Source organism: Mixophyes fleayi, chromosome 2 (genome assembly GCF_038048845.1).
Source record: "Mixophyes fleayi isolate aMixFle1 chromosome 2, aMixFle1.hap1, whole genome shotgun sequence".
NCBI lineage: Eukaryota > Metazoa > Chordata > Amphibia > Anura > Limnodynastidae > Mixophyes > Mixophyes fleayi.
This window is the reverse complement of record NC_134403.1, coordinates 160,414,920-160,422,980: the sequence shown is the minus strand read 5'-3', so window position 1 is coordinate 160,422,980 and position 8,061 is coordinate 160,414,920.

The following is an 8,061-nucleotide window of genomic DNA, read 5'->3' as shown; positions in this document are numbered from 1 at the left end:
GATGGATCAGTAACAGTACAAACAATCAAGCAATTGCTTACGTTGAAAAGTGTTTTGCTTGTGGATGTGACAATGATCCACTGGTGTAAGGATGATCTGGGCCAGTGCTCTGGCCTTGTGCACAAATTATTACAGTTCTATTTTTTAAAGGACAAAAACACCCTGTACATTGAGGGGTCACTACCGGCAATAGCAATGCTATAGTGCCATGCAATAACACTGATATAACAGGAAGGTCACAAAGCATTAGCAAACTTCAATACATAACAGCCCACTTCTGCTGTTACCTGAATTTTTATTCCTCTTTTATGGTCAAATGAGAAACAGTATATTCATACTTTGTTCTGTGCAAGTCTTTACTACTTTCATGTTTATTTTAAGAATATATTACAAGTCATACTTGCAATTTTAAATTGTTTTGATTAGTATTAACCACATAGAAACAGAATGTACTTGTTTATCTGTTATGCTAATATACTACAATGAATAATGCAAATGTAGTCAACTCATATTTTCAAGTGTATGAATCCTGTTTACTCCTGTTATTAAATCCAGTAACATAAATCTGTATTCAAGAATGGGTAAAATGTGTCGCTGAAAAATAAAACCTGACTATTCCAGAGGGCCAAAGTTGCGGTGACATTTCACACTGAAGAGGCTGTTTGTAGAGGTGCAAAGCTCCAGCAATACAACCTTTAAGTTCCAATTTGGAGCTTCTTAATATAGAGCTGGGATGAGGGCAGTGTCAATTCACTCTGCTGTGTGGGATGGTTTGGTGTATATTAAGGGAAAAGTCCATGAGGAACAAAAATGATAGGGGGAATTCTGGGCAGAACAAAAATGATAGGGGGATTTCCGGGCAGCACAAAAATGATAGGGGGATTTCTGGGCAGAACAAAAATGATAGGGGAAATTCCAGGCAGAACACTTAACGGCAAATTCTGACAGAGTAACACAACCAAATGCATACTGTACACAGAACAATTTTTAAAATGGCACTCATCTCTGCTGATTATTATTTTGATGTTGTCAACTGTGACTTTCCCTATGTAGATGTAAATTGTCCTTCATTGCACTTTATATTCCAGGGGCAAACGCAGGATTTCTAGAGGGGAGTCTCCACACCACGCCACCAGTGGGCGTGACCAGCATGCATGGGGCGTAGCTATAATTTTAGACAGTGCTTGGCTGTTCTCCAACTCTTCCAATCCCCATAATATACATGGGCGATGCTGCATGCACTACTGTTAGGTGCACACAGCTCTCCCTTTTCAAACAGAGCTGTGTGAAGCAGGAGCAGGGTCCAGTCACCTCAATTATACAGTGCCCCAGGCTTGGAGGGGGGTTTCCAGGTACTAGGAAGCCCCTCCCCTTGGTTTGCCTATGTATTCCCGTTTCAGCTCTGTCATGTCACATAGCTATGTCAGTAGCGGATTAATTAGATTTGGGGCCCATGCTTGTATGTACCCAAATGTAAGTCTCAAATGCATAGGTGTTTTTTTAATTCACCAACGCTTCATAAGTTCAAGGCTCATTGTTTTTATATATATATATATATATATATATATATATATATATATATATATATATATATATTGCAAAAAGAGACCTTTGCACTCCTGAAACATTAAAGAACACATCTGCAGAATTCAAGTGTACAGCATTTTCTTTCCTACATGTATGTAGTATGTTGTACTATTTGCTCTGCTATTGCACTACTGTACAGTGAAGATGGCCTCATGGTTAGCATGGCAAATTGTGTTTCTGAAGTAGTACTTATTTTTATTATAAAAATAAAATAAATACTAATTATTTTACATTTAGTATCGTACCTTGTCTGTGAGGTTCAAGGCTTTAATGTTGGCTTAGCTGATAAAAACAGTGGACTAAAATTGAAAAGGAAAAAGAAATAAAGAAAATGTAAATCAAATAAAAAAATATATGTGTTATGCTGGGCTGGCTGCTGTCTGTACCCTGGCCTTGCTGGTCTGTTTTGCAGCAGGCAAAATAAATTTAAATGGAGTGTTGTTTTTTCAATTTACTTTGAATGTAAATGCGTTAGTATGTCTAATGTTTCTTCCTTGTGTTCTTGTATAACAGGCCTAAGGCTGACTTTCTATTGAACTCCAGCCAAGGAAATGCAACATTAGGCTTTAACCTATGACAGCTCTTCATTAATTAGCAGCATTACCTAAAGTGAGAGCACAGACAGGAGGCAGCACTATGGTCATAGGAGTAACTGGCTATATTGCAGCATTATGGGGAGTATTATGAGGCTATATAAAGACACTATATTATTCTGGGTATATATGGTTGGGTTTGGACGTGGGTATGTGCTGTATGAGCTGAACATTATATGGATAATCATATTTGATGTGCAAAGTACTTTTACAATACTGTGAACCTTTAACTTTGATATTTTGCCATACTATGCTATGTTGTGCTCTAAGCACAGAGTCCCTTTAATGGCAAAGCAAGAATATCTATTTTTCCATACCATTCCTAAAAAGGGTATGTTTTCACTGTACCGTGCATCATGATACTCACAGCCAGAGCTGGATTAAGGCTTTGGGGGCCCTCTGGCAGGCCTTAAGACAGGTGGCCCCTAATGTCTAAAATTAAGGGCATAGTATAATCATTCACAAGAAAGATAGAGGAAAACTATTACTGTTACCCTTATAGCTCTCTCATTGCCCCCTCCATGTCTCTATAATTGCTCCTCCATGTCTCTCTTATTGCCCCCTCCATGTCTATCTCATTACTACCCCCTCCATATAACTCTCATTGCAACCACCTATTATGTCTCTCTCATTTCAGCCCCTTCCCTATAGCTCTAAATGCAGCCCCCTCTCTACAGCTCTTATTCATACTTACCCACTCCCCTGGAATTTCCATTAGACTCCTGAATTCTGGGTAGGTCTCCCAGACTCCTGAGAGAGCAGGCCATTCTCCCACATCCTGTATACATCCCAGCGAAGTGGGTGGGATGGAGGCCTCCATGATGTAATACATCACTGATCTAATCATTTTGTCCCTGCCTCCATATGCAAAATTATGCAATCACAGCACTTCATTAATGGACGGGACCAAAATGAAGCGATATATGCGAGCCCCCTCCCACCCACCTCAGTACTTGCAATTCACCTCCCCTCTAGGACATCTGTGAGAAAAGAGAAGTTGGCAAGAATGCTCTTACTGTTGCACCATCCTTATAGCTCAGGGGTCAGGGAACTTTTTTAGCTTTTACCCCCAAATATATTTAGATACGCCAAGGTTACCCCCTTGATTTGAAAGGAAGGAAATCATATATTAATAATTACTGGAATTCAACATTTTTTTGAATCTATTCAAAATTTCTTTGAAAGCTTCAACTTCAAAACTTTAGATTTTGGAGAAATGATGTTGCTTCATTTTTGATACGAGAGCATCAATATTGGGGCATTTTGATGTCATAGCAATTTGGATACAGTCTTCAGTGTCCAATCGATTTCTCTGCTTTGTTTTTATGTTCGTTAGAGTGGAAAATCCTTGTTCGCAAAGGTAGGTTGTTGCAAAAGGCAGCAACTTTTTGACTGCCTCCTCATGTGCAATTTTGAATGCCTTTGCAGCTGTTGACATCCGAAAATATGACAGATCTGCTTTGTTTTCAAATGCAATACATGCTTCATTATTGCATCAAAGCTCAAGAAGTGCCTCTGCCAACCCTTGATGCTCTTATGGTACAACAGCAATTTCACATTTAATGGGGTCTACAATCCAACTGACAGCATGTGAATCGGCAGCATTACCCAAAATAATTTCATTTTTACCTCATTTGGGGTAATTTACCCCTGTTCCCTGACCACTGTTATAGCTCTTATTGCAATACCATCCCTATAGCTCTTTCTGCAGCCCCCTCCCTATAGCTCTTATTGCAGTAACATCCCTATAGCTCTTACTGCAGCCCCCTCCCTATAGCTCTTACTGCAGTCCCCGCCCTTTAGCTCTTACTGCAGCCCTCTTCTTATACCTCTTACTGCAGTCCCCTCACTAATGCTCTTACTGCAGTCCCCTCACTAAAGCTCTTACTGCAGCCCCCTCCCTATAGCTCTTACTGCAGCCCCCTCCCTATAGCTCTTACTGCAGCCCCCTCCCTATAGCTCTTACTGCAGTCCCCTCACTAATGCTCTTACTGCAGTCCTCTCACTAAAGCTCTTACTGCAGCCCCTCCCTATAGCTTTTACTGCAGCCCCCAACCTATAGCTCTTACTGCAGCCCCCTCCCTATAGCTCTTACTGCAGCCCCCTCCCTATAGCTCTTATTGCAGCCCCCTCCCTATAGCTCTTATTGCAGTAACATCCCTATAGCTCTTACTGCAGCCCCACTCTGTATAGCTCTTACTGCAGCCCCCTCCCTATAGCTGTTACTGCAGTCCCCTCCCTATAGCTCCTACTGCAGCTCCCTCCCTATAGCTCTTACTACAGACCCCTCCCTATATCTCGTAGCACAGCCCCTCCCTATAGCTCTTATTGCAGTAACATCTCTATAGCTCTTATTGCAGTAACATCCCTATAGCTCTTACTGCAGCCCCCTCCCTATAGCTCTTACTGTAGCCACTCCCTATAGCTTACTGCAGCCTCCTCCATATAGCTCTTATTGCAGCCCCCTCCCTATAGCTCTTATTGCAGCCTCCTCCCTATAGCTCTTACTGCAGCCCCCTCTTTACAGCTCTTACTGCAGTCCCTCACTAATGCTCTTACTGCAGCCCCCTCACTATAGCTCTTACTGCAGCCCTCTCACTATAGCTCTTACTGCATTACCTTCCGTATAGTATGTTACTTACCTTTACTTGTGACCACCAATGATGTTCTGTCCAACCCGAGCACCATAATGTGGGGCTGCCTCCTCAGAACACTCAGACAGTGCTACAAGGAGTCTGTACAGTTAGTTTAGCTTCATGAATTTAAAAATACATCATACTAATAACCTTCTCCGGCAGCCGGGGGACCCATGAGAGAGGGGGGCTCGGAGCACATGCCCCCTGTTCCCCCTCCCCTTAATCTGGCTCTACTCACAGCTCACTAAGGACATCATTTTATAATCATAGTGTACTCATGAAGTGTCCACTTTTACATTATAATAACTATTACCTTATTTTACCAGATCATGCATGACAAACATATATATATTTTCTTCACTTTTCATCCTGTGCTAGCACTACATCAACATCATCAACATTTACTTATATAGTGCCAGCAAATTCCGTAGCGCTTTACAATTGGGATACGGTATATTACTTTCCTTTAGCATGATGAGCTAGTTTAACCCATTATTATTCACGCTTTAAAACATTTTTATGTTAGTAGATCTGAATTCAACAAATAATAATATCATCTGTTAGAATAGTTATGGGACCTCCATAGCAAAATGTCAATTTATAGAGTACATTACATATTAATTTCTATGAAGCAGGAGTGTTATGTGATTTATAGATCAAAATACTCAGTATTTATAGGGAGCATAGGTTGGGAATTCAGCCAGAGGTTTTGGCAGTGAATTAAGCTTGCTGAATAAATATATGTCACGATAATATCTATGCCCTATCTTGGGCTGTTAATCACTGATAAATCCCTGTGTTCATCCGGCAAGTTTAATATAGCGCTTAAAGCTCTGGGCGAGAAGTTTTCAACCATCTATGTAACATATATTGGTAAAAGTTGTTAAAGTAAATCTCATAAATCCCTGCAGTAAATTATCAGATAGAAAGAACAGCAGTGCCTAACAAAAACTTTGCGGGAACCATAGCAACATTTTAAAAAGGACCCCGCTCTGCACATGTACACTATAAGCCAGAGCATACTTTAAACACAAAAAACATTTTGGGCTTGATTCATTAAGGAACGCAAATGCCGATACGAGCCGTATTTTGTGTAAAATTGCTCTGCGCATGCCCTGAAACAGACTATACATCAGTGAACGCAACAAAATCCAATTAATCTTCGAAGCATAAGGGACACTTACAACAGCCTACAGCACAGCCGAAGTACAGTAAAGGTGTTCCCAAGCAGATACAGGAAATTCAAGCTCAGGCGAATGCAGAAGTACGCTCCTTTTCAGATGTAAAGTTTGCACCTGCTACAGGTGTAAGTGACGGACATTAAGCATGACTAAGCATGGCATACATACACACACACACCTGGCACCACTCATCTCATCACATAACATTATAACATCATGGCAGGTGGACCCCATTGTGTCACTTAGATTCTGAATAGAAAGTACAAGAAAAGAAATTTCTGACTGCTTACTGAACAGAGGTAGGTGAAGCATGAGCGTCTTAGTAGAGACAAAACTATTCTTTGCAAACCATGGCATATGTTAGTATGTGAAAATGCTTTCAATTGCCAGAAATTTTTTTTCAATGTGAGACATATACAAAATACACCCATTGAATTCTCATCTTGTATTATTTCAAATGTTTAGACATAGTTGCATACATTATGAAATGTGGTTTTGTGTTTTAAAATGTTAGCACTATTGGCTATGTAATACAGTTTGCATATAGTTGCATACATTTTTTTGGGGGGGGAAACACAAAAAATGATAAGTTTGTTCTATTTGTATGACCCAAACTATGTTAGCTGGAATCATGTTTTGTCTATAATGCTTAGACCCCAAAATCTACAATGCATAAGGAAAGTTTTTCACAATATTGCCATCCATGGGTGCAAGAAGCCATGGTTACTGGCCAGGAGAAAGAGGACGTTGATCCTGGGCATTCAGATACACACAAGGTTATTTGGTGTTCAAGGCATACAAGTTACTTTTTATGTAAGTACCTTTTGGGTTAACTTAAAATGGAATGTTTACAATAAATGTACAAAGAAACAAGGAGAGTACTTTTTTGTTCAAAACATTTTAGTTCTCAAAAAATGCAAATTTGCGACACAAAAAAACCCACAAGTGAAACACACAAAAATCATTTCGTTTTCCCCCTCACTTGCCCCCTAGCCCAATATTTCCTGTGAAGTATAGCTCCTCCAGTTTTATATAGTGACTGTAAAGGAGCCCTCTCCTGTCAATGGTTGTATTTGAACGCCCAGGTGTTGGAATGCCCCTAATTGCCTGGTTACAGGCCACCATTGTGATTGAATGACATATGGTCATTCAATTCTCCAGTGACAGGTAATAGGAAATCATCAATTTTAGATATAATATAGAAGGGATCTGTTAAACTCAGTATACACTCAGTCTAGATTTGGCAGATCTAGCAAGGCGCGGAGTCTAACAGCCCCCTGGTTTTCACCAAGAACCACCGCAAGGTGGGATGGACTTAGCTGCTAGGGAACTGCAGGCCGCAGCCCTTGGTTTGGCCCCTAGACATGAGCGAATAGGTGAAGCTGACAATACAAAGGAGTGGAAGTAGATACCTTGATGGTGCTGTGGTATTCACTGGAGGATAGTTGCGGACAATGTGGACTGAGCAGGCTGAGAGCTGGAATATGACCCGTGTAGGTGTACTGGATAGATGACAGCGGCACTCTGGAGTGGACAGTGAGTAGTCTGGTATACAGGCTGGTTTGATACACAGGTCAGATGACAGCGATACTTGGGAGTAGTTAGGAGCGTGGTCTGGTATGCAAGCCGGTTCGGTACACAGGTCAGATGAAAGCGGTACTCGGGAGTAGTTAGGAGCTTGGTCTGGTATACAAGCCGGTTTGGTACACAGGTCAGATGGCAGCGGTACTCAGGATTAGACAGGAGAGTGGTCTGGTATACAAGCCAGTTCTGTACACCGGTCAGATGGCAGCGGTAATCAGGATTAGACAGGAGAGTGGTCTGTATACAAGCCGAGTCGGTACACAATGCAGATGGCCGCGGTACACTGGATTAAGCAGGAGAGTGGTCTGGTATACAAGCCGGTTTGGTACACAGGTCAGATGAAAGCGGTACTCGGGAGTAGTTAGGAGCGTGGTCTGGTATACAAGCCGGTTTGGTACACAGGTTAGATGGCAGCGGTACTCAGGATTAGACAGGAGAGTGGTCTGTATACAAGCCGAGTCGGTACACAATGCAGATGGC